Below are 27374 nucleotides of genomic sequence, written 5' to 3'. Positions count from 1 at the left end.
AACATTTTTATTAATGTTTTCACACTTTCACATTTTTATATTTGTAACTGAATGTGTATATTAGAATAGAGTTTTGATAAAATCTAGGAGGAAAGAAAGTAAACTGGTGAGTTATGAGAACCCATGAATATGGATAATAGGAGCTGAATTAAGTAGCATGAGTAACCTAGGTGATTAAGGATCACATCAAAATATAAGATTAACACAGTAGCAGGGATTGCACTGACCATAAAGCATAGTTTTATTCTACTTACAGTTTCTAGTTGCCTTTGCACTTGTCACAAGTTATATCTTCAGTTTTGTTGTTATGAAAGCCAATTTACTAATAGAATATCCTAAGCATAGTGCCTTTGTCCTAACTACTTTGAACTTAGCCAAAAATACAGAAATGCACCTTGTCGCAAATTTTTGAAATGCAGATTTTCCTCAAGCACAATATTCAAGTGCATTACATCATAAGCATTAATTAATTAATCTCTTAATCACACATTTGTATGATTTATCAACAAGTACTGCACTTCCTAAAACCGGGACGATTATTTATAAATATTAGGGTGTTCAAAAAGTTCCAGAAAAATTAAATTAAAAGATATACATATTTTCCACAAATAACTTGAAACTCCCACACATGAGGCAGGACTATCATTTACAGGATTAATGACCCAAATTATGATTTTACTGCTGTGGTTGCCTTAAATCCTTTTGTAAGAAACAACAAGATAGTTGATAGATTGATAGATAAATTGGCAGTACTGTATCACTTTAATTAAAAGCAGTCTTTGATTTTCCCTGATGGAGGTAAAATTTCCTTCTCTGAATTCTCAAAATGTCAAATTGATATCTTAATTCTATAACTTCCTCATACTTACACAGTTTATTATGTTTCCCTATTGTTAGATCTGTGAGTTCATTATCTGATTCATCTGTGTGTTCCTTAAGAGCAGAGTTAAATGAATTCAAAAACTAGAATCATAAAAATACAATATTTGGGCCTGGCATTGTGGCATAGCAGGTAAAGCCATCTCCTGTGACACCAGCATCCCATGTAGGAGCCAGTCTCTCTTCAGGCTGCTCTACTTCCGATCCAAATCCCTGCTAATGCTCCTGGGAAAACAGTGAAAGATGGCGCAAATGCTTGGGCCTCTGCACCCAGAGGGGAGACCCAGAAGAAGCTCCTAACTCTTGGCTTCAGTCTGGCCCAGCCCTGACCTCTGTAGCCATTTGGGAAGTGAACCAGCAGATGGAAGATCTCTCTCACACACTCTTATTCTCTCTCTCTCCCTAACTATGCCTTTCAAATAAATAAAATTCATCTTAAAAATGATAAAAATAAAAATATAATATGTAAATGTATTCTCCAAAGTTCTGAAAATATTTTTTGTACTCAATCAACATTGATGACCTTAATATAAAATATGGGAGCTTTTGTGAAACTAGGATTATGGAGACATGCATCTCAAATTTCCTTCTCACATGAGTGGATTACTGTCACCAAATGTCTATCTTTTATCATGCTCAGTCTCTTCTTAAGAGTCCATTCCTGGCTGGTGCCACGGCTCACTAGGCTAATCCTCCACCTTGCGGTGCCAGCACACCGGGTTCTCGTCCTGGTCGGGGCACCGGATTCTGTCCCGGTTGCCCCTCTTCCAGGCCAGCTCTCTGCTGTGGCCAGGGAGTGCAGTGGAGGATGGCCCAAGTGCTTGGGCCCTGCACCCCATGGGAGACCAGGAGAAGTACCTGGCTCCCGGTGCAACGGCCGCAGCGCGCTGGCCGTGGCGGTCTTTGGAGGGTGAGCCAATTGTAAAGGAAGACCTTTCTCTCTGTCTCTCTCTCTCTCACTGTCCACTCTGCCTGTCAAAAATTAAAACAACAACAAAAAAAGAGTCCATTCCTTTCTTTTTTGCTGTTCAGGTCAGTCTGTCTTCATCTCTCTGCTCATGAAGAGAGGCGAGGGAAGGTACAGGGACAGGGCTCGTCTTTCTCAACATCCACCATCATATTGGTAAATTCCATAGCGAAAACCCTTCCTAAATTTTGCTAAATTATAGTTTTCGTTTTAATAATGACATAGTTAATTCATCAAAATAATGTTACACCAAATCTGATTTCATTTTCTTCCTCCTAAAGTAGGAAACTCTCAAGGTGCTTAGTGAAGTGCTAAATGCTTTATATTGACAGACGACCGCTGTTCAGCAATCTATATTCGCAGTCTGCCAAAATGAAAGCCGTCATTGGATCTTCTTTGTTGTGCACAGTACTTTAAATTACAAATGATGTTGATTTTAATCATCTTTGCTCTATTCACTCACAAAGCAGGATGCTGTAGAAGCCAGCTCTCAAATTCTGTATAAAATACTTTTTATTGGGCTTAGCACTTGCACAGAGCTTTATACCTTCAAAAATACTTTGTAAACAACAACTAGTCAATTCTTACCAACAAAGAAAAAAGAAAATGCATCGTGATGGGTGGAAAGGTATGTGTAAAACAGGCCTAAAGGAAAGAATTTCATGATAGATTACATTTGAAAACAAGATATTTATTTAGCTATCTATTCTCATAAGAAAGAAGTCAAAATTTTTTGTGGAAAATGGAAATAAAAGGTAAGTTTACTTTGATGCTCAAATTTTTAAAAAATCTTTAGCAGCCTCATTTTCATAATATGTATTTTCTGTAAATATGTGAAGTCATCTGATATTTCAGGAAATGCTTACCAGGTCCTCACTTTCCATTATAACAGAGGGTAAATCTCGATTTTAGTGAACCTATGAATTAATGACCAGTAGAACATACGCCACCCAGGAAAGTCTTCGACATATGGAATGCTGTTTTACACCCTACACAAAGTAAATATCTGTGACAAAGTCAGTAAGACCCAAGTAGTCTCAAAGGACTGACACGTGTGTAAGTTATTGCTTGTACTTCCTGACCTGTAAGCAGCAAGGACTCTACTTGATATAGATGCAGGTAACTAACTTGGTCCAAAGCTAAATGAGTCCTCAAGTTCACATTAACTATATGAAAATATATAGCACAGCAAGGGTCACTAACATATTATATAAATAGGGCACTGTAAATTTCATTCCTGGTTTTCTATGTAAAACTGCAACTTTTGCCTTCCTTGGCACAGTTTTTTTTTCTCCTGTTCTCTTTTAAAGGTTCTCATCTTAAGCTACGTTTTTTAAATGAAATATTTGTGTATTCATCTTGGAAAATGACATAAACTCCATGAAGAGTCAAAAATGTTATGAACACTGTAGTTTTCACTGAATAATAGGGGTTTTTGAATCATGCCAAAACACAAAGGGAAGAATTTGTCATCATTGCTTTTGATAGATTTGGAAATTGAGAAAAACAAGGGTCATTCAAGAAGAAATTTCAAGGCTAAGGGTGATGAGGGAAACCTCAATCTAATATGCAATTGAACTGGGGCCATATTTCAGAAGGTGGAAGTTGTGTTTAAAATATATATATATAAGCACATATTCAGGAAGACCTGTATTATATATTTAATAATAAAATGTAACCAAAAATGTTAAAAAGAAAACTTTTTGGCAAATTAGAGTTAGTATGATTTACTTGTGCAAACAATGTTTGGGGTAGAACTCAGAACCAAGACAGGCTCAGAGAATTACACCCAGCCCTGATGGCAGACACTACCTATAGCCATAAAAGGTGAGTGACATACAGAGATAGCTTTTAGCCATCATAGCTTGATGTTTGTCATATATGGACATAGTGTGATGAGACATTGGCCTTATATGGGAAATAATCTGAACAGTTGGCAGTCTATGATTGGTTAAGATCCAGAAATTTGTTACCAAGATAGGTTACACTTTGTTTACTTACTAGGTTCAGTTGCAATTCACTGTGTAGTATGGAAATACATTTAGATCAAATTTAATTCAATTTCACAATAGTCACAGTAAAAAGTTATTTGCCTAGATGTTTATATTTCCTTTTTTAAACTTCTATTTAATAAATATAAATTTCAAAAGTACAACTTAGGTTTATATTTCAATTAGGAAAAACTGAAAATTTATTGAGTGTATTTCTAAATTCCTTTAAGTGGCATGGATGTTTGGCACAAACAGCCAGAATACCACTTAGGATGCCCATATTGTATCAGAGTGCCTGGGCTCCAGTCCTGGCTCTGCTTCAAATTCCTGCTTACTGCTAATAAGTAACTGGATCTCTGCAATCCAATGGGAGACTCAAAGTTCTGGACTTCTGGCTTCAATTTGACCTAGACCTGGCTGTTTGAGGAAATTTAGAGTGAACCAGGGCATGAAAGATAGCTCTTTCTGTCTGACTCTATTTTCTCTTTCTGCATTTCTGCTTTTCAAATACATAAAAACAAATAAAAATTAACTTACTTAAAGTATCTTCATCAAGGTCAGAAAAGTTAGGGACAGAAACATGAGCTAAATTACTGAGTATTGCAATATTGATGCAGTATGTAAACTGACATCTCGTAATCTACATGCTTCTTCTATGTAAGCAACCCAAAATTTGCTTCTGATAAACTGGTGGAAATATGCATATATATCAGATTCTACTGACATATTTAGGACAATCATCAAAAATGAAACAAACTTCAGAGCCAGTGCTGTGGCGCAGCGGGTTAAAACTCTGACCTGAAGCACCGGCATCCCATGTGGGCGCCGGTTCTAGTCCCAGCTGCTCTACTTCCGATCCAGCTCCCAGCAATGGCCTTGGAAAGCAGTAGAAGATGACCCAAGTTCTTGGGCTCCTGCACCCACGTGAGAGACCCTGAAGAAGCTCCTGGCTCCTGGCTTCGGATCTGCGCAGCTCCGGCTGTTGTGGCCATCTGGGGAGTGAACCAGCGGATGGAAGACCTCTCTCTTTGTCTCTACCTCTCTCTGTAACTGTCTTTCAAATAAATAAAATAAATCTTTTTTAAAAAAGAGACAAACTTCATAACCAAATGGTAAAGCAACAGAAATTTTATACTGGATTTTATCTTACTGAAACCTTCAATCTTATTAGCAACATCTCTATTATACTCAGGTATCATTGCAAAACATTATTTGATTTCAAAGGTGGGTGAATTTATTTATGAACCCATAGAAAGGGACTGATGTTCCAACCAGGAAAAAGGAAGTCTAATAAAGTTTGATATTAAGAAGACCCATATTAACTTTCTAAAAACTGTTTCTCTTAACTCATTATGACTTAAAAAACAAATTTTGAAAATTATTTTTAAAGATTTATTTAAGAGGAGAGTGATATATATATACACATGTACATATATATATATATATATATATATATAAGAGAAAGAAAGAGAGAGAATTTTCCATTCGCTGGTTCACTTCCGAAGTGGATACATAGCCAGAGATGGTTCATTCCAAAGTCAAGAGCCTAGAGTTCCATCAGGGCCTCCCAAGTGGGTTACAGAGGTTCAAGTTCTTGGGCTATCCTCTGCTACTTTCCTAGGTGCATTACCAGGAACTTGGATCAAAACTAGAGCAGCCAAGGCTCTAACAGGCACTTCTAAAAGGAATGCCAACATTGCAGGCAGCAACAGTTCTCTGCGCCACCCCGCAGCTTCTAAAAATCCTTTAAAAACTATTTCAGGAGGAATGGCTCTGTGATTCAGTGGGTAAAACTGCCACCTGAGGCACTGGCATCACAAATGGACACCGACCGCTCCACTTCTGATCCAGCTCCCTGCTAATGCGCCACGCTCAGTTGTTCTGGGGTTTGGCTAATTTTTCTTTCTTTCTTTTTTTTTTTTTTTTTTTTTTTTTTGGTTAGGACTTTGCAAAGTGCTTTTCAACCACATTTACTAGTCTTTCCTAACAAATAAGCAGTTGAGCCCTTTCTTCCCACTCTTTTACAGATCCTGATGTTAAAACACAGAGATATTAACAAGCATGTTAAGGCTTACACAGCAAGCTGAAAGGCAAATAAGGAATGGTTTTCAACAGACTGCTGTTTAGTTGACTGGGCACTAGAGACTCTCATAATACAGTGAATTAAAAGGGGGAAAGAAATTTAAATTATAAAATAAGTCCAAAAAAATGTATCTTTGAAACCACAGTTTCTTCAACCTCAAATATAAATACACCATGATACAATGCTTGCTGTTGAGTGTCTAGGAAGTCTGCAGTCTGATGATTCTACTCCTGTCTATCTTCAACTTTTCTCACCAATTCATATTCTAAAACATGCCAGAAAGTTGAAGCTACAGCCAGTGGCCAAAAATGGCTGCTGCCTAAGGCCTGGGACCCATGAACTTGGAATTTTTCAGAAAAGCTCTTGAACTGTACCTAAATGCTAATTTGGAATGGAAGCTTATAGTTGCTGGTATAGGAAATATGAGGAGGTGGCGAAACAGCAAGTAACTCAGCAATCCCAACAGAGGGACGTTTTAATTCTCAAGAAATAGAATCCGAGAGTCTGAAGAATTCCAAAGATTCCCCTAGTCAAGAAGCATTCCTCGAACACTCTCAAGGTGCCAAGCTCGCATGCAGGCCACAGGGAACAGCCACGAAGATGTCCTAATCTGAACAATGACCTAACTCCGTCTGGGGGTCAGAAGAGCTTTTACGGATGTGAGAGTTTAAGCTGAGACCTGAAAGACTCACAGGAGTCAGACAGGCTGAAGAGGTTAGTGAGAAGGGCCTTCAGGCCCTGAGAATCAGTGCACACGAAGACATGAGAGGCACTGGAAGAACTAAGAAAAGCTGGTCGAGGAAGAGAGGTTAAGTAGAAGTTTAGGGTTGGCAGGGAACAGGGCTTGCCAGGACTTATCAGTAATGATGAGTATTTCCCACTTTGCCACAAAGCCTTTCACGTATTTTAAAAAGGAACTGATATGATTGCATTTGCACTTTGCCATGATCACTCCAGTCTTCTGTGCCTTTCTCTCTCTCTCTCTCTCTCTCTCTCTCAACTTCCCATGTTCCCCTGCCCCTCCCCACAGGTATTTAGCACTTAGACGCACAGAGCCTCTCTCAGGAGGAGTTTGCTGCTGTTGGGAGAATCAAGTAATTGAATGATGTGAATTTCCTTGAGTTTCCATACGTTCTTGTAAATTTAGCCTCCAACTGAAATAAACCAACTAGTAGTCATGAAATTCAAAATTATGCTCTCGTCAGCTAAGCCGAATGAAAAGAAATTAGGCAGAGAAGTAATAGGCAGCCCATTTTAAAATGGTATCTTTTATAGAAACATCATTACATGGGACAATTAAAAGAAGGAAATTTATTTGAACATGCATTTTTAAAACACAGCTCAACGAAAGCATAACTGGAACAACAGTACAAAAATTTATGACTTTGTTAAAAGACAACTCAGAACATGAAAATAAAATTCATATAATGAACAGTGAGTTGAAATTCAGACATATGCAAAGTATTGATTTTCAAAAATTATCTAAAATAATCCATGATCGTCAATGATTACTAGAATAACACCTTAAATAATTCCTGAAAATTATTCATTATTGCGTGCTGTAAACTAGTAGGCACATTATAGGAATCACTTATAAATAACATTAAATGTTTATTTACAAATAACTGGCAACTTTTTTGGCCCTCTGCAGGTGAAAGTCTTCAGTTAAATATTTATTTTTGTTTGACTTTATTTGTCTGCCTTTTAAATTTACAGCAGGTATGTCAAGGCATCAATTTCATTTTGTGACAATTATGTTAATATTAATCAGGTCTACATAAAATCTCCTTGGTTTGAGAAAAAAAGCTTTAAAAGCACAAAATGGTGAATTAGCATTCCTTATGATAAAATGATTCATGTTTATAGCTTTAAAAACCTTGGGAGGAGGCGGCAGGTGTTTGGCGTTGTGGCTAGCACAACGTTTAGAATTCTAGCATCCCATGTGAGAGTCCCTGGGTTCCAGGCTGAGCTCTACTCTTAAGTTTAGCTTCCGGCTAATGTGCATCCTGTGAGGCAGCAAGTAAGAGCTCAAGAACTTGGGTCCCTGCCACCCACATGCAAGACTGGGATTGAGTTCCTCACTCATGGCTTTTCCTGGTCCTTTTAGGGCATGAACTAGCAGATGGTAGCTCTCTCACCCACCCTTGCTTTCCAAATAAACAATTTTTTTTTCATAAAAAATTCAAACAAAATGATAATAATTTATTCTATGTCACATAATGAGAATTAAGATTGATTTCCATTGTTTACCTGTTTCATTATTGTACTATTTCCCTAAATGTCTTGACCAGAAATAACCATAAATCAGAAAAATCTAAACGACATTAATGTCCACATAGGTTTTCAGACTACTGGAATATCCTATAATTTTGCAGAAGAAAGAATAGAAACTCTAATTTCAGAGATATTCAAAATGCCTCATTTCAGTAGGTCTTAATTCTAAACACCTCATTTCAACAGTGTGGATAAAATAAAAACTATTTTTTGTTGCACCTGCTGCTGCTCGTGTGTATTCAAAATAAAAGAATACACATTGAAAATAATAAAATGACATGAAAATAAAAAAGCATTATAAATCTCATTCTATAACATTGGGTGATCAAGAAGTGTAACCAGTTTTCTATTTAGAGCCCACACGCCTATCTGTGGAAGAACTTAATCTTAGCCAATTCACCATCATCTCATTCTCTCATTCATTACCTCTAGGACGTGTTCATAGATCAAGAACATTAAGTGCCCAAGTGTGTAGGTTCACCTTGCCTGGGTCATTAGCTGTCCCTTGAACATCCTCTGAGATGTGTTCACTTGGAGCTTTCACATATGCCTCACACAAATTAGGCTACATCATTCCTCTTTGCAAACCATCAAGTCAAGCCCAGTATGTTTGTTTTCAAATATATTACTATGCTTTCCCTTAACTCCACAGAGCAAAGTTCTGCCTTAAATCACCCTGCCACCTGTGTGCATCCTATGCTTCTCTGGGATACTCTGGGCACCTGGAAACTCTTTTATGTTCTCACGAAACCTTCTCCACTCAGAGCTTGTTTTGTGAAGTTATGCTTGTCACCTCCCTAGCCATTCCCCTGAAAGTGGGAGTTTAAAAAAAGCTCATTGCTATGGTGCACTTGCACTTTGATTGTAGTTGGGGCTTCTGCCCCAGGTGCCCCAGGCTCGGGCCAGGAAGGGCAGCCTGATGCTTTTCTCTTTCTCCAGTTCCCCCCACTGTTGGAGCTCCATTTGAGTTGTCTGTGTCTTCCTTACCATGCTGTCAGGGAATCTTCAGTCTTGTTCCTGTAACAGGCCAGAACCTGAATCCCCTAAATCCATATTTCCAAAACATCTACCTAGCAACCCCATTAAGCTCAGCAATAGAAGCATCACTCCAATCACATTAGGGTGCCTTGTAACTTTCCCCAAGGCTGCATCAGGTTTCAAGCTCTGTGCCAGGGCAGGGAGTAGGACCATCTAAGCAGAGACTTCAGCATTCCTTAGCTCCACCAGTCCATCAGGTGTACAAACATCAGGAAATGTAGGTAGAATTCAGTATTCCCTTTATCAACTTCACAGCCTTTTTAGAAACATGTTCGTGACTCATTTACTAATGGGGCTGCCAGAAGATGTACAGGCGAATTCTGTTATTTGGGAACCATATTGATCTACTTAAAACTGCTTAGCCCTGCAAGACACACTCACAGCTTGTGCTTCTCCAAGTCCTGATGATGTCTGTGCTTTAACCAAAGGGAAAGGCGGATAATCCAGGCCCTCAAATGCCCATGAACGTCAGTGCTCTACCCGGGATTATTTGACGGCTTCCAATACACCTTTCCCCAAGAAGCACCCTATCTTTCTGAGCGTTATTCAGAAAGTTTGTAGAAAACGGGCATTATTACAACCTATGCTTGGATTTCAGCACTTTCACACCGAAAATAAACCTTTCTACTTTTCCACGAACTCCTTGAAGTATCCTCATTTATTTGTTTAGTCTTCGGGATGCATTTCTTTCTGTTCCATGATCCTTCAGCATTACTTTGAATTGACCATCTGAATATCTAAACTCATGGATTAAAATATTTTGTTTTCTCTGCTTTATTTTGTCTTATGGTTCCCTGAAACATGAAAATTAATGGTTAGCTGTCTAAATGAACAAAGTTCCATTACGAGAATGAAATTGTTAGATATATAGATAAACAGATAGATAGATATAGACAGATGATAGATAGATACAGATAGATTTAACCATTCAGAAATATCATGCCATCTAAACATTCTACATGGATTTTATGTCATGCCATTCAGAAATTAAAATTTTATTATGCATTCAAATTGATTAGCCTCTTATTTTATATATTGTTTCTAATACTGGAGATTTTCATGGGATGAATAATCTGGTTTACAGAAAACAGTAGGATATGGGTTATGGGTTACTATACTACAGTAGATAATCTATTTCCCTTTTAGTTCTTACATACCAGAGAATGAAATGCATCACACACACAATAAAGACCATCCTACATGGATGATGAAGTGATGATGTTATAAATTATAAGGTCTGATACAAGTATTGTATTATTATAATCTGACATTCTAGAAAGCAGACATCCTCAGCCATCTAAGAGTCAACATCATTGCCCACTGAAAAGGAAAAGGAAACATTTATTAGTAGGAAAACCCATCTATCTGTTTGGACTACCTTACAGTCAACAACCATAAGTACTTCAAAAGCATTCTGAACCCCCATCTCTGCAATAGTTTAAGAATATGTAATATATTTTTCTTAGTATTGAGTATGTCATCAAAGTTATATGTCATATTTCCTGAGCTACTCTGCTCTCCTGACTTTGTCATAAAATATATGGAGCCAGACTTTATGTGGATAGTGATTCTTCTGTATTGACATTGTTATCTTGGGCACCAGTGACACTGGATATTATTTCAATTTTACTTTCTTAACATTTGGAAAAGTGCAGGGCAATGACAGGAGAGCTGGAGCCCAGATTCCTGAGGAAGCAAGGATTTTCATTTCCAACACCGCCTCTGAGCTGAGGGTTTGACGTGTCATTTGGTATTCCAGTCCTGTGCCTTCCTTGATAATACTGATAAGGTGCAAATCCCTGGAAGCAAACACAACAGCCCTTTGATTCTACGCCTGCCCCGGTTTTTTTTTTTTTTTTTTTTTTTTTTTTAATGCAATAGCTTTATAAATTCAGTGTGCACTTAGCTTTCCATGAGTATTACTTACCTACCAGTCAATTACTAATCCTCAAAAAATGCAAGGAGATTGGGATAACCTTAGCAAAAATTCTCCTCTTTCACAAGACCTACATAGCAAAAGCCCATTAGGTAACTGTGGTTTCTGAAATGTAAATAGTCACATTACACTGAAACCCAAGGAAAAGGCAACATATTTTTGATAAGATATGTATCTTCATAAAATGGATTTTAAAAGGTTAATATTGTGATTTAGATCACATAAAGTCTCCACATCACAAAAGAACATACTTCAGTTTCATCCTAACACTTCCAATTGTTCATTTTGTAGATTACCATATTTTTACTGAAAAAAAAATTGTCTCTTTTTTTCTTTCCAGGGTGTAAGGTATAAGAACTCAACCCAAAATTGCTACTCACATGAAGCACAGCATGGTACTGAAACAAGGGATCCAACCTTCAAAGATTGTGTTAAAGCCTTGAATGAATCAAGGGCATTCTCCAAGTGTCAAAACAAGAGTAAATTATCTTTATAGCCTGTAAGATGCAAATAATGTTTCAGAGACAATAGAATTATTCTGGAATGACCCCTGTCTTTGGAAAAGATTATTGCAACAGACTATGGTGGTTCAATTCAAACCAATGTTTTCCCCGTCTTTAATATTTATTTTCCTCATTTAAATCAACAGTTCTTTCTGGAGCAAAGTGACTCTATTTGATCTGTTCTGTATTTTTATTTGTTTGTTTTTTTTCATTTGTGGCACACACACACATATGTACAATTATTCAAACATTTATACCTAAATGTGCTGTGAGCTAGCCTGTGATAGAAATGTTGCAAATATATTTTCAAGAGATTTAAAAATTCCAGGCTGACCCAATATATTCAGCAAAATGTCAGAAATAGAAAGTTTTACATCTGTCTATTTGCTCATTCTTAGAGAACAAGTTACTGTAACTTGAATGCCTCTGTAACATGTTTGTTTCCTGATGTTGATGGTTAGTCATAACGAGGCACCTGGTTATACTGCTCAGTGCTTTACATTTCTGACAATGTCACTGCTTTTCCAATGAGCTTTAGGTCTGATGGCAATTTTATTTTCAGGTTCAGTCATATGGTGCTTTCCTAGAGGAATAGGTTCTATCACAGGGGTAAATTATTCAAATCTAATTTAACAGACTCAATAATTCTTCTCAGTTTTATCTTAGGCATTCTGTATTCGTTTCCTACACCTAGTGGCTATGTAACAATTCAATTACCAAAGCCCTTCATCCAGAAAGCATCGCTGATTTCCAGTAATTCTTATTCGGTTTGATTTCTTTTTTTTTTTTCTTCTGGTTTAACACATGTCAGTCGGTGTTGACCGAGTTAAAAATCTCAAAATAAGCTTAGCACTGTGTCAGTATGTAGGTTAAAAATGAAAAAAAAATTTAATAAAATATACACTAGAAATGGAAAATAAGATTAGCAGCGACATTTCTTGTCATGGGGGCATTTTTTGTCTATGCACACAAAATAAAACAAGTTCAGTGCAGCTGCCGAAAGAGGAGTGAGAGAGATGATATAAATTGAAAGATGAAAAGGCAGAGGGTGAGTGCAAAGAAGCACGTTGGGAGCACAGAGTCAGCTGCCAAGAGAAAGCAGCTCCAAGAGCCTCAGAAGGTAAAACCCCAATTAGCAGATCAAGTGGGTGAGAAGCAGGTTTGGAATAAAAGAGCAACAGCAGTATACGCAACTTCAAGGAAGATTAGAAGAGCAAGGTGATGAAAGTATGCAAGAGTCTTTGGAGATTATTAGGAATTGTAGGGAATTACAATGATGAGAAAATTGTGGGGGAAAGTCTTTACACAGTCTTTAGTAAAAGGAAATCACCTGTCAAAATCTGTCTGCATGGACACCAACGTGAGACCCCTTTCTTCAAGAACAAAGTGTGTCCTCTGATCAGATTTGCCTTCAACTTTCCTCCATTTCTCCAAATCATCTCCCTCTGCTGGTTGAAATGCAAATGGGCACACAGATCAGTGCATAAAATATAAACTAAATTTCAAATAAAGGGAAATAAAACACATTTAATGGTAGAATTCCACAGAACTTACCGGTAACCTGAAAAAGTCCTGCAATTAAATTTGAAAATGAATTTGCATAAATCATCCAGATTTGCTAGCTACATCTGTAGATGATAAATGTGAGATCTACAATCATCTGATTAAGTTATTCTAGGCAAAAAGTCAATTTAAATAAATCAGATAGATACATATTTGGGGAGGAACCCTGAGCAAACTCCTTTATCAGTATTGATTAGCTGAATCAAATTATGATTTTCTATTAGAATGTGACAAGTGCCCACATACCTTCTTAAAGAGAGAATTTAGTCTGGGCTGGTGCTGTGGTACAGCAGGAAAAGCCGCCGCCTTCAGTGCTGGCCCATATGTCCACCGGTTCAAGACCTGGCTGCTCCTCTTCTGATCCAGCTCTCTGCTATGGTCTGGGAAAGCAGTACAAGATGGCCCAAGTGCTGGGGCCTCTGACCCTGCATGGGAGACCTGGAGGAAGCTCAGGGGGCAGGGCTGTAGTGCAGTAGCCCACCTGAACCTGCTGGTTCAGGTCCCGGCTAACCCACTTCTGATCCAACTCTCTGCCAATGAACCTGGGAAAGCAGCGGAAGATGACCCAAATGCTTGGGCCCCTGCACCCTTGTGGGAGACCAAGAGGAAGCTCCTGGCTCCCAGCTTTCACATGGCCCAGCTCTGGCTATTGTAGCCATTTTTGAGAGTGAACCAACAGATTGACGATCTCTCTCTCTCTCTCTCTCTCTTCTCTCTCTCTTTCTTTCTCTCTCCCCCTCCCCCCTCTTCTTCTCTCTCCCTCCCTCTCTCTGTAACTCTGACTTTCAAAAACATAAAAAATGAGAAATAAATTTTAAATACAAAATGTCTATTTTAATTTTTTATTCTACCTCACATAAAGTAGCTCAAAGAATGTCAAAATTATGAAAATCATAATAAAGCCTACTATATTAGAAAGAGCAGCATGTTCAGAATCATGGAACTTGGCACTTACCTTTAATACCACCTCTTATAAAAAGCCCTTGAAACCTGCTCCTCTACTTTCCAATACAAATTCCTATCTGTCCTGCTTGACTTCCCATTGCCATACTCATACCTACCTTAACTTAACTTTTGGAGATTTGTCAAGCTCAAAGGGATTCTGTCACACCCATTTTGTAAACAGCACACATTTGGTACATTGAAGATTGTAGATACTTCAGTTAAGCTGAGACTATTTGGGAAAAATACAAATCAATCCATTGATTTTTTTATTGTAACACTATGTGGATAGACTAGAATCTATAAAGAAAATTCAAAATTCAACTATTTAATCATCTATATCTCAAAACAATATTTTGTGAACTAAAAGAAAGCCATCATGATTATTTCTGAAGTCAATACTGAAGCTTTTCTGCATTTCTGTAATCAAAAACAGCTTTCAAGATTAAAAGAGGAAATAAATATATTTTTACTAACAAAAGATTGAGACATGAGACAATGGCTTAGCAACTTGTCTAAAGTATTGTATGAGTGCTTAGAAACAATCAATTGTAAGCAAAAACAATCTTTGAAAAGCTATTACATGTATTTATCATTCTTACAATTGAACTCTTTTGACTTAAAATTTCCCAGGTTAAACATCACATGTGTTAGGACCAGCTTTGCAGCTTACCTGGTAAAGCCACCACCTGTATCAGTTCCAGTCTAGCTCCCTGCTAATGCACCCGGGAAAGCTTCAGAAGTCTACCCAAGTGCTTGGGCCCCTGCACTCACATGGGAGACCAGGAACAAATTCCTGGCTCCTGGCTTGGCCCGGCCCAGCCTCAGTCGTTGCAGCCATTTGGGGAATGAACCAGGCAGAGAAGGATCTCTCTCAGTGTCTCTCCCTTTCTGTATCTCTGCCTTTTAAATAAATGTAATTTTTTAATAAAAATCACATGTGAGAATGAGACACCTACATACATTCATACAATTAAGCGAATACACAGATGCAAGTTCTTAAGTTATACTCCCCAAATAGTGAATTGATTTCATTTGCTTCTCTAACATTTACCTAGTATTTTCCCCAAAAGTAACCTGACTAATAAGCAACTTCATGTCTTGGAACGTAATGTGCAAGAATAGATTTGATGGTGGAATGCAAAGGTTTATTTTAGAAAGTGACAACTCACAAAGGAAAGAGAAAGTAAGCGAAGGAAAAGAAAGGCAAGACACAAAATTATTTAGATTGAAGGTTCTAGCAGCTGTGCAAATAAAGAAAATGGTGCAATCAACAGTTCACATCTTTCTGATGTGAACTGAAAAAGCTCTATGTAAATAGCTTTGACACTTAAGCTCCCATTGAAAATAATGCAAAAAAAAAAATGCAAGCAAGAAGTTGTAAAGTATGAAGAGTATCACAGTCACTTTTCTTCCAGCAGACACAGGCCACAGCTCAGCTCTGCTCAGCTAATTTACATATTTAAAAAATAACTCAGGATTACTGATTTCTTTACATGACATGGAAATACAACTCTTGATGGAGAACGGAGCGGAAGTTGTAAGAGAAACTTGCCCAACTGGATCATGGGTGCTATGCAAATGACACCAGGATTGCCAGGGCTTTAGCCCGAATGCTAAACCAAGTCTCCAATGGGGGAAATTTCTCGCACCTTACAATTTTTAATAAAATAAGGTAACAAAAGTTAATGGCTTGCCAGATGTTCACCGTAGGGAGTTTGTTTCAGGGAAATGAAGGAAGAACTTAATTTTGAATTTATGAGAACATTTACCCTGCGTTTTCTCTTGTTTGTCCCAGGTTGCTTTTCAGCTTTGTTGACCAGTGCCAGAAATGCCACACTGGGACTGTTTCAGTGCCATTCATCTCTGCATTAGAACAAGATGTGTTTAATGTTCTCTTGCTTGTTTTTTTTTTTTTTTTCTTGCCAGGATACAGCTAAAATTAGCTATAAAATTATCCTGAAAATAGCCATTTCTTTGACAATTTTTGATCAGCTTGGCAATAAAGAAAACAAACAAGTCAATAAAAAAAAAAACTCTTGAACAAAAATTCTATACTAAATCTGCAGCATTTTGTAAGACACTTTTTTTTCAGCTTGTTTAGCTAAAGGGTGTGTGTGTGTGTGTTTATTAATTTTTTTAATGAAGTGAAAATGAGACATTGCACTTGGGTGGTCTCCAGGATTAAATAGACATAACAGTGGAGGAATCAGTGTTTTGGATTTTTTTTTTTTTTTAATCAGTCTTAAGAAGTTAGAACCTAGGGCTGGCACTGTGGTGCAGCGGGTTAACGCCCTGGCCTGAAGCACCGGCATCCCTTATGGGTGCCAGTTCAAGACCTGGCTGCTCCGCTTATGATCCAGCTCTCTGCTATGGCTTGGGAAAGCAGTGGAAGATGGCCCAAGTCCTTGGGCCCCTGCACCCACGTGGGAGACCAGGAAGAAGCTCCTGGCTCCTGGCTTCGGATCGGCGCAGCTCTGGCATTGCGGCCAATTGGGGAGTGAACAAAGGATGGAAGACCTCTCTCTGCCTCTCCTCTCTCTGTGTAACTCTGCCTTGGGACAGGGCGGTGAATCAAGAGAGAAAGGGAAAGGACAAGAGGGGAACTGAGAACAAAAAGGAACTAAAACAATCAACTCTTCCTCCTATTGTAGAACCGTGTTTAGACACTGTTTACGGAGTAGGCTTGATATCCACCTGCACACATGCTACAGTCAGTCTTGTTAAAATCGTGAACTTTCAGGGCCCACTCCAGAGAAACTGCTTTTTAGATTTCTCAGGAAACATTCTCTCATAAGTGCATGATACACAACCTGTAAAATAATGTTTGAGATAAATCTAACAAAAAATTCATGAAATTCGGGGCCAGTGTCATAGTGTAGCAGGTCAAGCTGTGTTTTGAAATGCCCACCTCCCATATCAAAAAGCTGATTCCTGTTCCAGCACCGCCACTTCTAATACAGCTTCTACTGATACATCCGTGTCACCACATAGAAAATACAGATGGGTTTCTGGCTCCTGGCTTCAATCTGTCGGTAGCCTGGTCCAGCCCTATCTGTTGCATGCATTTGCCAAGTGAATCGGTAGATAGAAAAATCTCTCTTACTCTCTCTCTCTCTCTCTCTTTCTCTCTCTCTGCCTTTCAAGGAGATGAAAATAAGTATTTTCTAAAAAACACATAAGTATCAATTAAGATAATTTTACTGACCCAACAATTGTGGACATCAACAAATACTAGCCTTAGAATTGTTTTTAAATGTGTGCTTTATAAGTAAATGAAAGTGAAAATATAAATTCAAAAAATATTTGTTGAATATGCAATTGAAAGAAAAAATGGGCTAATAGGTTTATACATTATGCAGACCCTGGGTACTCAAATGGTGTAATCTAGGATAAGAAATCTGGTCTTAACATTTATTAATTTTCTTTTTATTTACAGTTTTATTGATATAAACATATTTCATGTAGCTCATATATATTTCTAAGTATATAATAGTATTTCCCTCCTCCTTCCATGCTCTTTTTTTCAATTTTTATGATACATATTTTTAATATTTCACTAAAAAAGAGTTAAGCAAGTAAGGAACAGAAAGACCACTGTTCACTAGGAAAAAGACAAGGACTATGAACAATAATAAAATCCCACAATGTCTATTTTACTCATATATATTAAATTTTTATGTTCTATAAATTGGCTACCACAAATCAGAGAAAACATGATTTTTTAAAATATTGATTAATTTTATATGCAATTTCCAATTTAAAACCAAATTTTATAACTTTAAGCCAACATAACAAAGGGAATATGTTAGAAGATAATATATACTATGTCACTAATGGTTTTTCCTTTGGAACTTTGATTCATTGTTGGAAAAAGCAACAAAATGCTCAATTTCCATCACTGGAGGAAGACTTACAAACAGAATGAATATTACATAATTTATCCAACTAATCCTTCATTTAAAGGCAATATTTCTCAAAGTCCATATATTTGTCTAAATCTATAATTTTGGGCAGATCCTTTTAAGCTATGTCAAGGTATTATGGAAACGAATGCAGGTATTTGCTGCAGGATCTACGTATTTTAGACCAATTCCAATTATTTCATGAAATCTCTGGTTTTTTGGCTATATTATCCTTTCTCATTCTGACACAAAAATTTTCTCAGCTATTTGTTCAATCTACCACATAAAAGTAGCTCATGTACTAGCAATAGTCTTTTTGTAAAATGTTGAGGATCCATGCCCCAAGAGACTATGTCCTAGATAATTTCATCAACACCTTTGAGTAAATGTGTCCTCCAAATCTTCCCATGTATGATATTCTCAAAATGTGCAAAATACTTTAACCTTAAAGAGCCAAGCATTGACTGTCTCTCCTCCAGTAATCTTTGACAAAAAGAATAGGGATGTGGTAATGCTAAATATCTTGTTCCCACCCTACCAAGGGAGACAGGCAGAGGCAGCAGGGGTCTTTGGCCACTAACCACCTTACTTTCAGAAAAAAAATTACATCTACAAAATTCAATTGCCAAAATAACTCAGACTGCTATGAAATGGACATTATTCCCACATGACCAAAATAACTATCTCTAGCCATATATTTGTCTAATAAGTATTGACCATTAACATAACAAGACAAATTTTCTAGTTGGATTAAAAGTCTACCTTGTGTTCCATCAACTTTATTATGCTTTATTTATTTACTTATTTATTAGATTTACCTAAGTTATTTCTACTTTGTGCCTGATTGTAGACCTTAAAAGAAAACAGGTTATCAAGTGAATTGTATATAAGAAGGTATATAAGAAGGCTGTTGCTCATTTATATGACAGAGTAAAAAATAAGCATAAAGAAAAATCAAATTACCCTAAACTTTCAAAACTATTTCTGGGATTTAGCTTTGCACTGCATATAAGATCTGCATCTACAGGCATTTGAGGAGCACATTACTAATAAGGCACCATTTTTGTTTAAAATAAATTTACATCTAACAAAAAACTTGGTCCATTCAGGAAACTTTTTAAAAATGTGGATATTTTCAGCACTTTACACATGATATAATCCAGTGAAATAATAAAAAAAAAAATGGTTAATTGGATCATGATCTACTTGCACTATCTGCATGTCTATAATTCACTTACAATGGGAATATAAGCTCATAAGTGACAAAGCCATTCCAATTTGTTTTCCAAAGTTACCAACTGCCCTGCTTAGCCATGGTATGCCATGAAATAGAATCATTTGTGTAATCTAGCTTGTTATTCTTATTAAAACCTACTTGTGCTTAAGTGTGATTGAAACTCAACATAAATAACTTTATCATGCTAATACATGTTGCCTATGGACATGCAAATAAACAAATAAAATCCTATACAAATAATATTTTCACTTGAGGTATAGCCTTGAATTTGCACAAAACATTTAGGTGTACTGAAAGATGCATCCCTATTTTCACAGCAAGCAGTCAGGAAGTCCACAGTTCTCAAATAATTAAATCAATGATAATGCAAAAATATTATAAAGGAAGGGGCGCAATGTGTCCAGAGCAATGAATGGAAAGAAAACTGTCCAAATTGTGAAGTTTCCTCGGGGAACATTTTGAAATTAACAAATAGGTATTGTCTGTATGACAACTAGATAATGTGCACAAGTTCAGGTGACCGTGTATCTGCTCTACATGGCCGGTCCTTGATAAGCATTTTATGTAAAATATCTTAGTTTATCTTTCTAACAACATTTAATATAATTCTTATTCTCCCATTATATGGATGACTAAGACCAGGTCTAGAGAAACCAAGCACATCTCCCTAATCTTCCAGCTTGATACTGGAATCCAACCCCAAACCGGGTTTGTCTGATTGACTCTAACAGCAGGAGTCTTGCCACTGAGCTGCACATCATTTTGTGTGCAGGTCTCTCTAACAACATAGGCAGGGGCTAAAGATGCCTGCACCAAATCTGGGGTGCCTTTCGCACTTTGAGATTTATCACTTAAATTCCTGGGACTGTTGCATTTGTACAAGAACAATAGCACCAACAGCCAATGTTTATTTTAAGATGAAAGCTTCGAACCTCTCAAAAAAAAAATGCAGTAACATTTTCACACTTCCCATGAAGATGGTGACATCTGTCCTCTGGCTTCATGTGCCACTTCTAGTTTCAGAATTTCTGTTAAATGATATGTGAAATATATGAGAATTACAAAAACACAGGACAAAAAGCACTTAAATGAAGACAAAAAATTCAAAGCAGAAGAAAATGAGGGTGGAAAACATTGGGGGTCAGGAACTTGATTACTAAAGCTTTATCAAGTGTGGCTTTGACAATCATATTTTCATTTTTATATAAAGCGGTTATATTATGTATCTTCAAAAAATGTTAACTGCACACATATCTCTTTACATAGAATAGTTCCAATCCCCTCAGGAAAAAGACTATGTAAGTGTTACTTTCCATCTTCTATGGACCACTTAAACAAGTCTGGAGGATACCGCAGACATAAAGCAGCGATTTAAACCCCATGCTCTCACTATGTGGAGACCAGGGTAAAAAACATGTCCTTTAGGAGCTTAGTAATTTGTGAACATGCCAAACAGCAGCACAAGCACTTGGCTGAAACTTGCTAAAAATGCAAAGGAGAATGAGAGTGTAGGATGCATTACATTTCAAGACAGTAACCAGTGGCTTGCAAACTTTACCAAGAAATGCAGTCTGCTTAATATCAAGGCCCTTCAAGAATGTTCAAGAAAAATGCATATTATGAAAAACTATGCATGGATTTCAAATCATTCTTGCATCCAAACCATCTTTTCTTTTCATTCAAGTTTTCCATGAACTTTTTGAAGTACTCTTACAAAATTTCTAGGAGAATCTGTGCTAGCAGTTTAAACACAGCTGCAGAATTACCTCAAAGCTAAAAGTGATGCCAAAAAATAGTTGTGTGTGTGTGTGTGTCTTCAGTGTGCTAAACAGGTGCTTTGCTTTCAATGGGACAGATAAGTCTAGAGCTGGCACTTACTCAGATTGATCTATTTTATTTTGGAAGCAGAATTTTACTGAAATTTCTACTTACGGAGGTTTAATTTTGTTTCAATTTGTTGAATATCATTATGTTGCTATCTTTGGTTTGTATCAGTTGCAATTTTTGCCACACACACAATACTCCTCAGTAATGTAATACCCATGGTTGGCAACAATGGATTACTGCTCACAAAAGCAAGTGCCAGCATGACATTGTGTTCTCGGCAGACGTGGAGTGTGGATTTGGACTCAAGACTTTTAGAATGCAATCAATTACCTGATTCACAGCATCCAGAAGATAATAACAAACCACCCACAGTCAGGACATCATTTCTCTTCCATACTTGATTTCTTTGAAGCATCTGGAATCATCGCTGCCATCCTCCCTTCTTCAGGCCCCATATTTAATAATCAAGTCCCGTAGTTCCACTGTCATGGATCTCTCAAATCAATTTCTTCCTTTCTATTCTCATTGCCACCACCATATTTCAGCCTTGCGTTACCACAATCTGTTCTGTCACAATACAGGCTTCACGCTAATCAATCCTGAAAATGCCATCAGGTTAATCTTCATAAAATGCAATTCTGGACATGTCACTCACCTGCTCAAAAATTTTCAACAGCTCCTCAATGCCCTGAGAACAAAGTCAATACATCTTGGCTTAGAATTCAGTGTCTCCGTATCAATGCTATCAGTGGATAGTTTAGCTTCTTCTTTGGTGATGGAATCATATTTTACTCTGAGATGTACATGTGGAACTATGAGAGTACTTCATAAAATTCATGGAAATGGAGTTAAAAAAGAAGTTTATTTCAATGAAAAAATAATTTTAAAGCCAGGCATACAAAATGGATTTTTAAAAAGCTGGTGAAAAATGCATTATGAAAAACTATAAAATTAGGGCTAGTTTTCAACAAATGCATATCAGAACAAACTTATCTGTTAACTGCATTGTCCATGAACATTTTGTAGTGCCCATGTATATATTCATTTCTATGCGTTACCCTAAAACTCTCCCACATCTTCTCTCAATTCTGTCTTCTAAGAAATTATCATAGGAGTGAGCTCACTTCTGTATACTCTCCCTTAGACTAAATAAATTCATCCCTTCAAGAATTTTTTATTCAGTTGTTCAGACTTAAGTATCAGAGAGAATCTCTCAAAAGTAACTGTCATATTTATCCTCTATTGCTGATGTGAGACAAAGGAGAAATGACTATTCCTTTTCCATGCAGTATAAACACCTCAAGGTCAGAGCCGGCCTAATCCATTGTCTTCCTCAACCTACCTTTGTGTCCTCCAATTTCTGAGTACCCTGGGTTGAGTCCAACAGGCTGATTTATTATCTGCTGAATACATAGCCATGGTGAAAAGCTAGTTCAGAGTACAAGCATGTTCTATGATGTTTCCAAACTCCATGTGACTATCTGTCTGAATTAATTCTTGCATGTTGTGGGCGGAAAGATTACCCCACTGCCTTAGCAGCGCCCCTGTTGTGGGGCTGTTTGTCAGAGGTGTGCCTCCACACAGAGAGTGAGGATGGCTGAAGCTCCATGTGGCTAATTGAGATGGTAGACCATTTCTCAGAACACTCGTGTTCAATTCAGAACTGAAAATAGTAGTGGGCCCCAGACCAGTTAAACAGCACTGAGACTAATCACAGCCAGCCTCCTCTTGGAGCGCGTGCTCCTCAGTACACACACTTGAATTTCTCCCAATTACAGCTCGAGAACATCTCGGGGGCCTGCACTCAGGAGCATCATTCAGGCTCTCCTGGAAATGTTTTATTCAGGTTGCACATCGCTCCTCCACAAGCTGATTCACAATGCAGCTCTCTAATGATGAGTGGAAATTGAGATCCGAAAGTGAAAAACATTATTTTAAGTGATGAATGCTACAGGAACATATTGTCTTAATCTGGAAAAAAAAAAAAAAAAAAAGAAAAAGAAACCATGAAACATTTTCCTAAACTGTGAAAAGGTTTGAGCTTTGAAAACAAAGAGAAAAGGCAAGTTACCATATAACTCAACTCTATTTTTTTTTAATATCCACCCTCCCATCGATCACATTATAAGATAATAACACAAATAACAGCAAAAGCCAGGGAGAGAGCATTTTGGCAGGCAAATTGTGTAGGCAAATGCACAGCCCAATTAGATACGCATTGCGGCTCTTAGCCAACAGTAGAAGATACCTGTTTTTGAGGATCCATTGTGGTGTGGTCTGGTTGATCATAAACATAAAGGCCTGATCTCCACAGGACAGCTTTGTTCAAGTCTGTCACCGGGCTGCAGTTCACTCTCCTGTTCATACCTGAGCACAGCCAGGACAGCCTTGCAAGCCCTGAACTAAGATCTGAACCAGAAAGAAAGCTGGCTCCTTACTCCCCAGCTCTGAGAGTTGTAGAACTCACTTGCGACACTGCCCATGTGTAACTGCGGAGCAGGCTGTTTTGCTTTCACTCTTTTGTCAACCCAAGCCTCGCACATGTCTGCTTGGCCTCCTTAGACAAAAATAAAAGCGGAAACAGCAAGTCCTGGTGTACCTGGGCACTGAATGCTCAGATTCAGGGCCCCAGCTGAGACAAGGGGCTCACAGCTGAATGGCCTCTTGCTAATGCAGGAGCCACGTCAGACAAGCGTCTCAGTGGAGAAGTCTGCCAGCCTGAAGACGACATGCCCAGGAAACAGGGCCGCATTTAGAAGCACCCTATTTTTAAATGACCACCATGACCAGAGCTGTGAAGTATTAAACAGGTGTGTGCAATCCGTGATTCCATTTGGATCTCTCAACTTAGTGGTGTCGGTAGAACTAATGACTGAGACAGACAAAGTGGCATACTTCCTGCATGGATTAAGATTCTGTAAGCAAGCCAGAATGAAGTGCTGCACACCTGCCGCATTTGAGAAAACAGAGTCATAGTTCCTAAGACGCTTATCTAAACTTTCCAGTCTTAAATTCTCAAATGGATCAGCTCAGAAAGATTTCAGACATGTGTAGGTTAAAGAAAAATCACACAAAAAAACTTCTGTGGCCATATATCTGTTCCAAATCTCTTCTTCATGCTAGCTTCAAAATTACATTTTCTGTGACTTCTGCCTGTGTGATCTGATAAGAGAACTGACATTCACTAATTACTGTGAAATGAAATAAAACAATAACCTAGCATGAATAAAACATTGGTTAAAAGATCCCTAATTCCAACACTCCATATTTCCGTGGGTAAAAATTTAAAGTATTTACATAAAGTATTTGGCAGGTGAAATGAAAGCTTAACTTGCAAAATATTTTGACATTTCCCCCTCAGAATTTTCAGCCACTTTATAAACATTATCATTGATTCCTTTCTTGTTTCCATGTGAGTAAGACTGTAATTGAGCCTTTTTGGAAAATATCTTCTCAGCTTGGGAATTCAAAGAATCTTCTACTCTAGTCAAGGTATTTTGCTACACATCCTACGGCGCAAGCTGATAAATAAGACACTGGTTCATATTGTGAAAAATCTTATTGGATGAGTATAAGTTACACATTCAGAAAAACAAAAACACAATATATAAAGAGTTAATTGCCAAAAGACTGATATACAAAGATAAAACAGAAAAAAATTAAAAATTACATTTTCAAAAACTGAAGGATTATTAAGACACAGCTTAGATAAATGAAAGGATGCCAATAGCTATAAAAGTAATTCTCTTTTTTTTTTCATAGAAAAAGAGTATTTTAGTACTATTAAAAAAGACATAAAATTGAGTTATTTTTGTAATTAGGGGTGCAGCTTGCCTGAAATAAAGGTACATGTAGAGGAAGTCATTAATTACCTACCACGTATCCAATACTGTTCTGTATACTTCACACAAAACTAAATAAAGTGACTAATTCTCTGACTCCGTGGAACTTAAGTACTTTTCAGTTATAGTAATACCATTATGCATGTATTTTTAGCATAAGTGTACCTGTATCTTTAGAATACAATGAAGAAAAAGTGTTAATAAAAGTGTGGTACACACATACATGCTGTGTAAGAGAGTACATTGATTCCCCCACCCCCAAATCTCTGACAAACATGGCTATGATGACCCAAATTTTTGACCTTTATTCAAAAGCACATAAATTTGCACATCATTTTTATAATATATATTTTCCTCTGCTAGAGAAGTTTAAATAATTTTGGTAGTGCCAAGGTTGTGGTACAGTGGGTTAAGCCATTGCCTGAGACATTGGGATCCTATATGAGTGACTGTTGAGTCCTGGCTACTCTACTTCCAATTCAGCTCTCTGCAAATGCATCTGGAAAGCAGCTCAACACCGTCCAAGTACCTGGGCCCCTGCCACCCACGTGGGAGACTCGGATGTGCTCCTGGCTCCTGGTTGCTGCTTGGCCCGCCTGGGCCATTGAGGCCCTTTGGAATGAATCAGCAGATGAGAGATCGCTTTCTCTCTGTCTCTCCCTTTCTCTCTGTAACTTTGTCTTTCAAATAACCAAACAAATCTTTATAAGAATGATGTTGGCTTTTGCTGCTATTTTTTTAAAATAACCAAGGGTGGTGTTGCCTCTTGCGACACTGTCATGCCATATTGGAACACCTGTTCAATTCCCAGCTCCTCCATGTCTGATCCAGCTCCCTGTTAATTAATCCAGAAAGGCAGCAGGAAATGGCCAAACGCTTGGGTATTTGACATCCGTGTGGGGAAGCCAGGTAAAGTTCCAGGCTCCTGGATTCAACCAGCCAAGGGAAGATCTCTCTCTCCTTTCATCCCTGCCACTCTGCCTTTCAAATAAATAAATTAAAAACATTTTTAAAATGCTATATATATAAAAATAATTAAAAATAAATAATTAAAATAACAAGTAAAATTAATTAATAAATTAAAAATTGATTTAAAATTAGTTTAAAATTAATTAAAAATTAAAATGATTATTTAAAAAGCTATAGATAACTAGTGCATATTACTAATGTCAATAGTTATACAATATACTTATATGTTCCTCTACTACCATAAAATATTTTTACATTTAAAGCATCGATTTATGTAGTATGACACAAGTTAATTTTACTTTTCTAAGAAGTGCATCTCCTATTTCTATACCAGTAACTAACTAATCCATCATTTTCCTCAATGATTCATTCACAAATAAGAAGTTACTCTCAATAAAGGCATTCTTTCTCTAAGATTAAGGCATAATATTTTAAATATAGTCATTAAAACATTTTCCCATATGCTTCATCAAATACTCCACTAAGTTCTAATATAATTAAGAGTTATTTTTCATATATTAATGATAAAAAAGTGCTCTGAAACTGCCTCTTATTTTTAAAAGCTGATCATTTCAAAAGCTACTATTTGTTTTTATTTTAAAACAACTTATATTCTAATATTCATAACTTATTTCATCTTCTAATCAGATTACATGGCCCAACTCTTTTCATAGATAATAGCTGGACGAAAAATAACAGTAGGTACTTAAAAACAAGAGGTCTACCTATCATTTAAAATTCATTCTATTTGGATGAAGTCTTTGAACTCACAAATATACCACATGCCCATTAAATATAAACTACAGCAACGTCTGGTTTTAAATTAAGTCCTATTCTTGGAGGAATCTTTAACATAGTCCGCTGGATTTCACACTGATGGGAAAATGAAAGACTTGCCTGATGGTAAATGATACTATGCAGGCCAAGTTGAGAAAATGAAGACACAGGTCACTGGTCAGCTTTCTCTTCCTCCTCTTCCTTGTTTCTGCTTCTCCTTTTTCTTTTGTAACATCTGAATGATATGATCTATTTATTCCTACCCAAGTTTTTGGTATAAAGATTTAAAATTTTTATTAAAACCATAGCTGATTTTGGAAGAACTCACAGCACTGTTTCTTAATTTACTTGAGCCAGTCCAGAAATCATATTGCAGGAGGGAAACAAGTAACAATTACCTGTAGACTTCCAACAGCCATCCACTTCATACTAATGAAGGTCTCAGTGTGCCTCTCATCCGACATTAAAACCACTGCAAAGAAAACCTTGTGGTTTCTGATGGAACCGGGTGAAATTTCTCCATAGGGAGCAGGAATTTTGACACACTGTGTAATGGCATCATTTGCAACGTGCACATCACAAACTGACTTGAGTCCTGGCTTCTCCACAGCTCCTTGTTAAATGTGTCTTGGAGGCAGTAG

General features: G+C 37.3%; 1 long non-coding RNA gene across 1 annotated transcript in view; it reads right to left on the bottom strand.

The window, feature by feature from the left end:
* Nucleotides 1-7218: 7218 nt before the first annotated feature.
* The window catches only part of LOC127492770 (uncharacterized), a 37616-nt gene continuing 17460 nt past the window's right edge, over nt 7219-27374 (bottom strand). The window contains exons 3-8 of the long non-coding RNA XR_016220575.1: nt 14850-23116; nt 14296-14408; nt 13481-13614; nt 13002-13119; nt 11549-11665; nt 7219-10552 (exon numbers count right to left, since the gene is read on the bottom strand). This is a non-coding gene — a long non-coding RNA (uncharacterized LOC127492770). The remainder of the gene's footprint in view (nt 10553-11548; nt 11666-13001; nt 13120-13480; nt 13615-14295; nt 14409-14849; nt 23117-27374) is intronic.

This window comes from Oryctolagus cuniculus, chromosome 14 (assembly GCF_051225735.1).
Source record: "Oryctolagus cuniculus isolate XC-2025 breed Fujian yellow rabbit chromosome 14, ASM5122573v1, whole genome shotgun sequence".
Taxonomy (NCBI): domain Eukaryota; kingdom Metazoa; phylum Chordata; class Mammalia; order Lagomorpha; family Leporidae; genus Oryctolagus; species Oryctolagus cuniculus.
The sequence above is the reverse complement of the archived record's forward strand: the minus strand, read 5'-3'. Positions and strand labels throughout refer to the sequence as shown.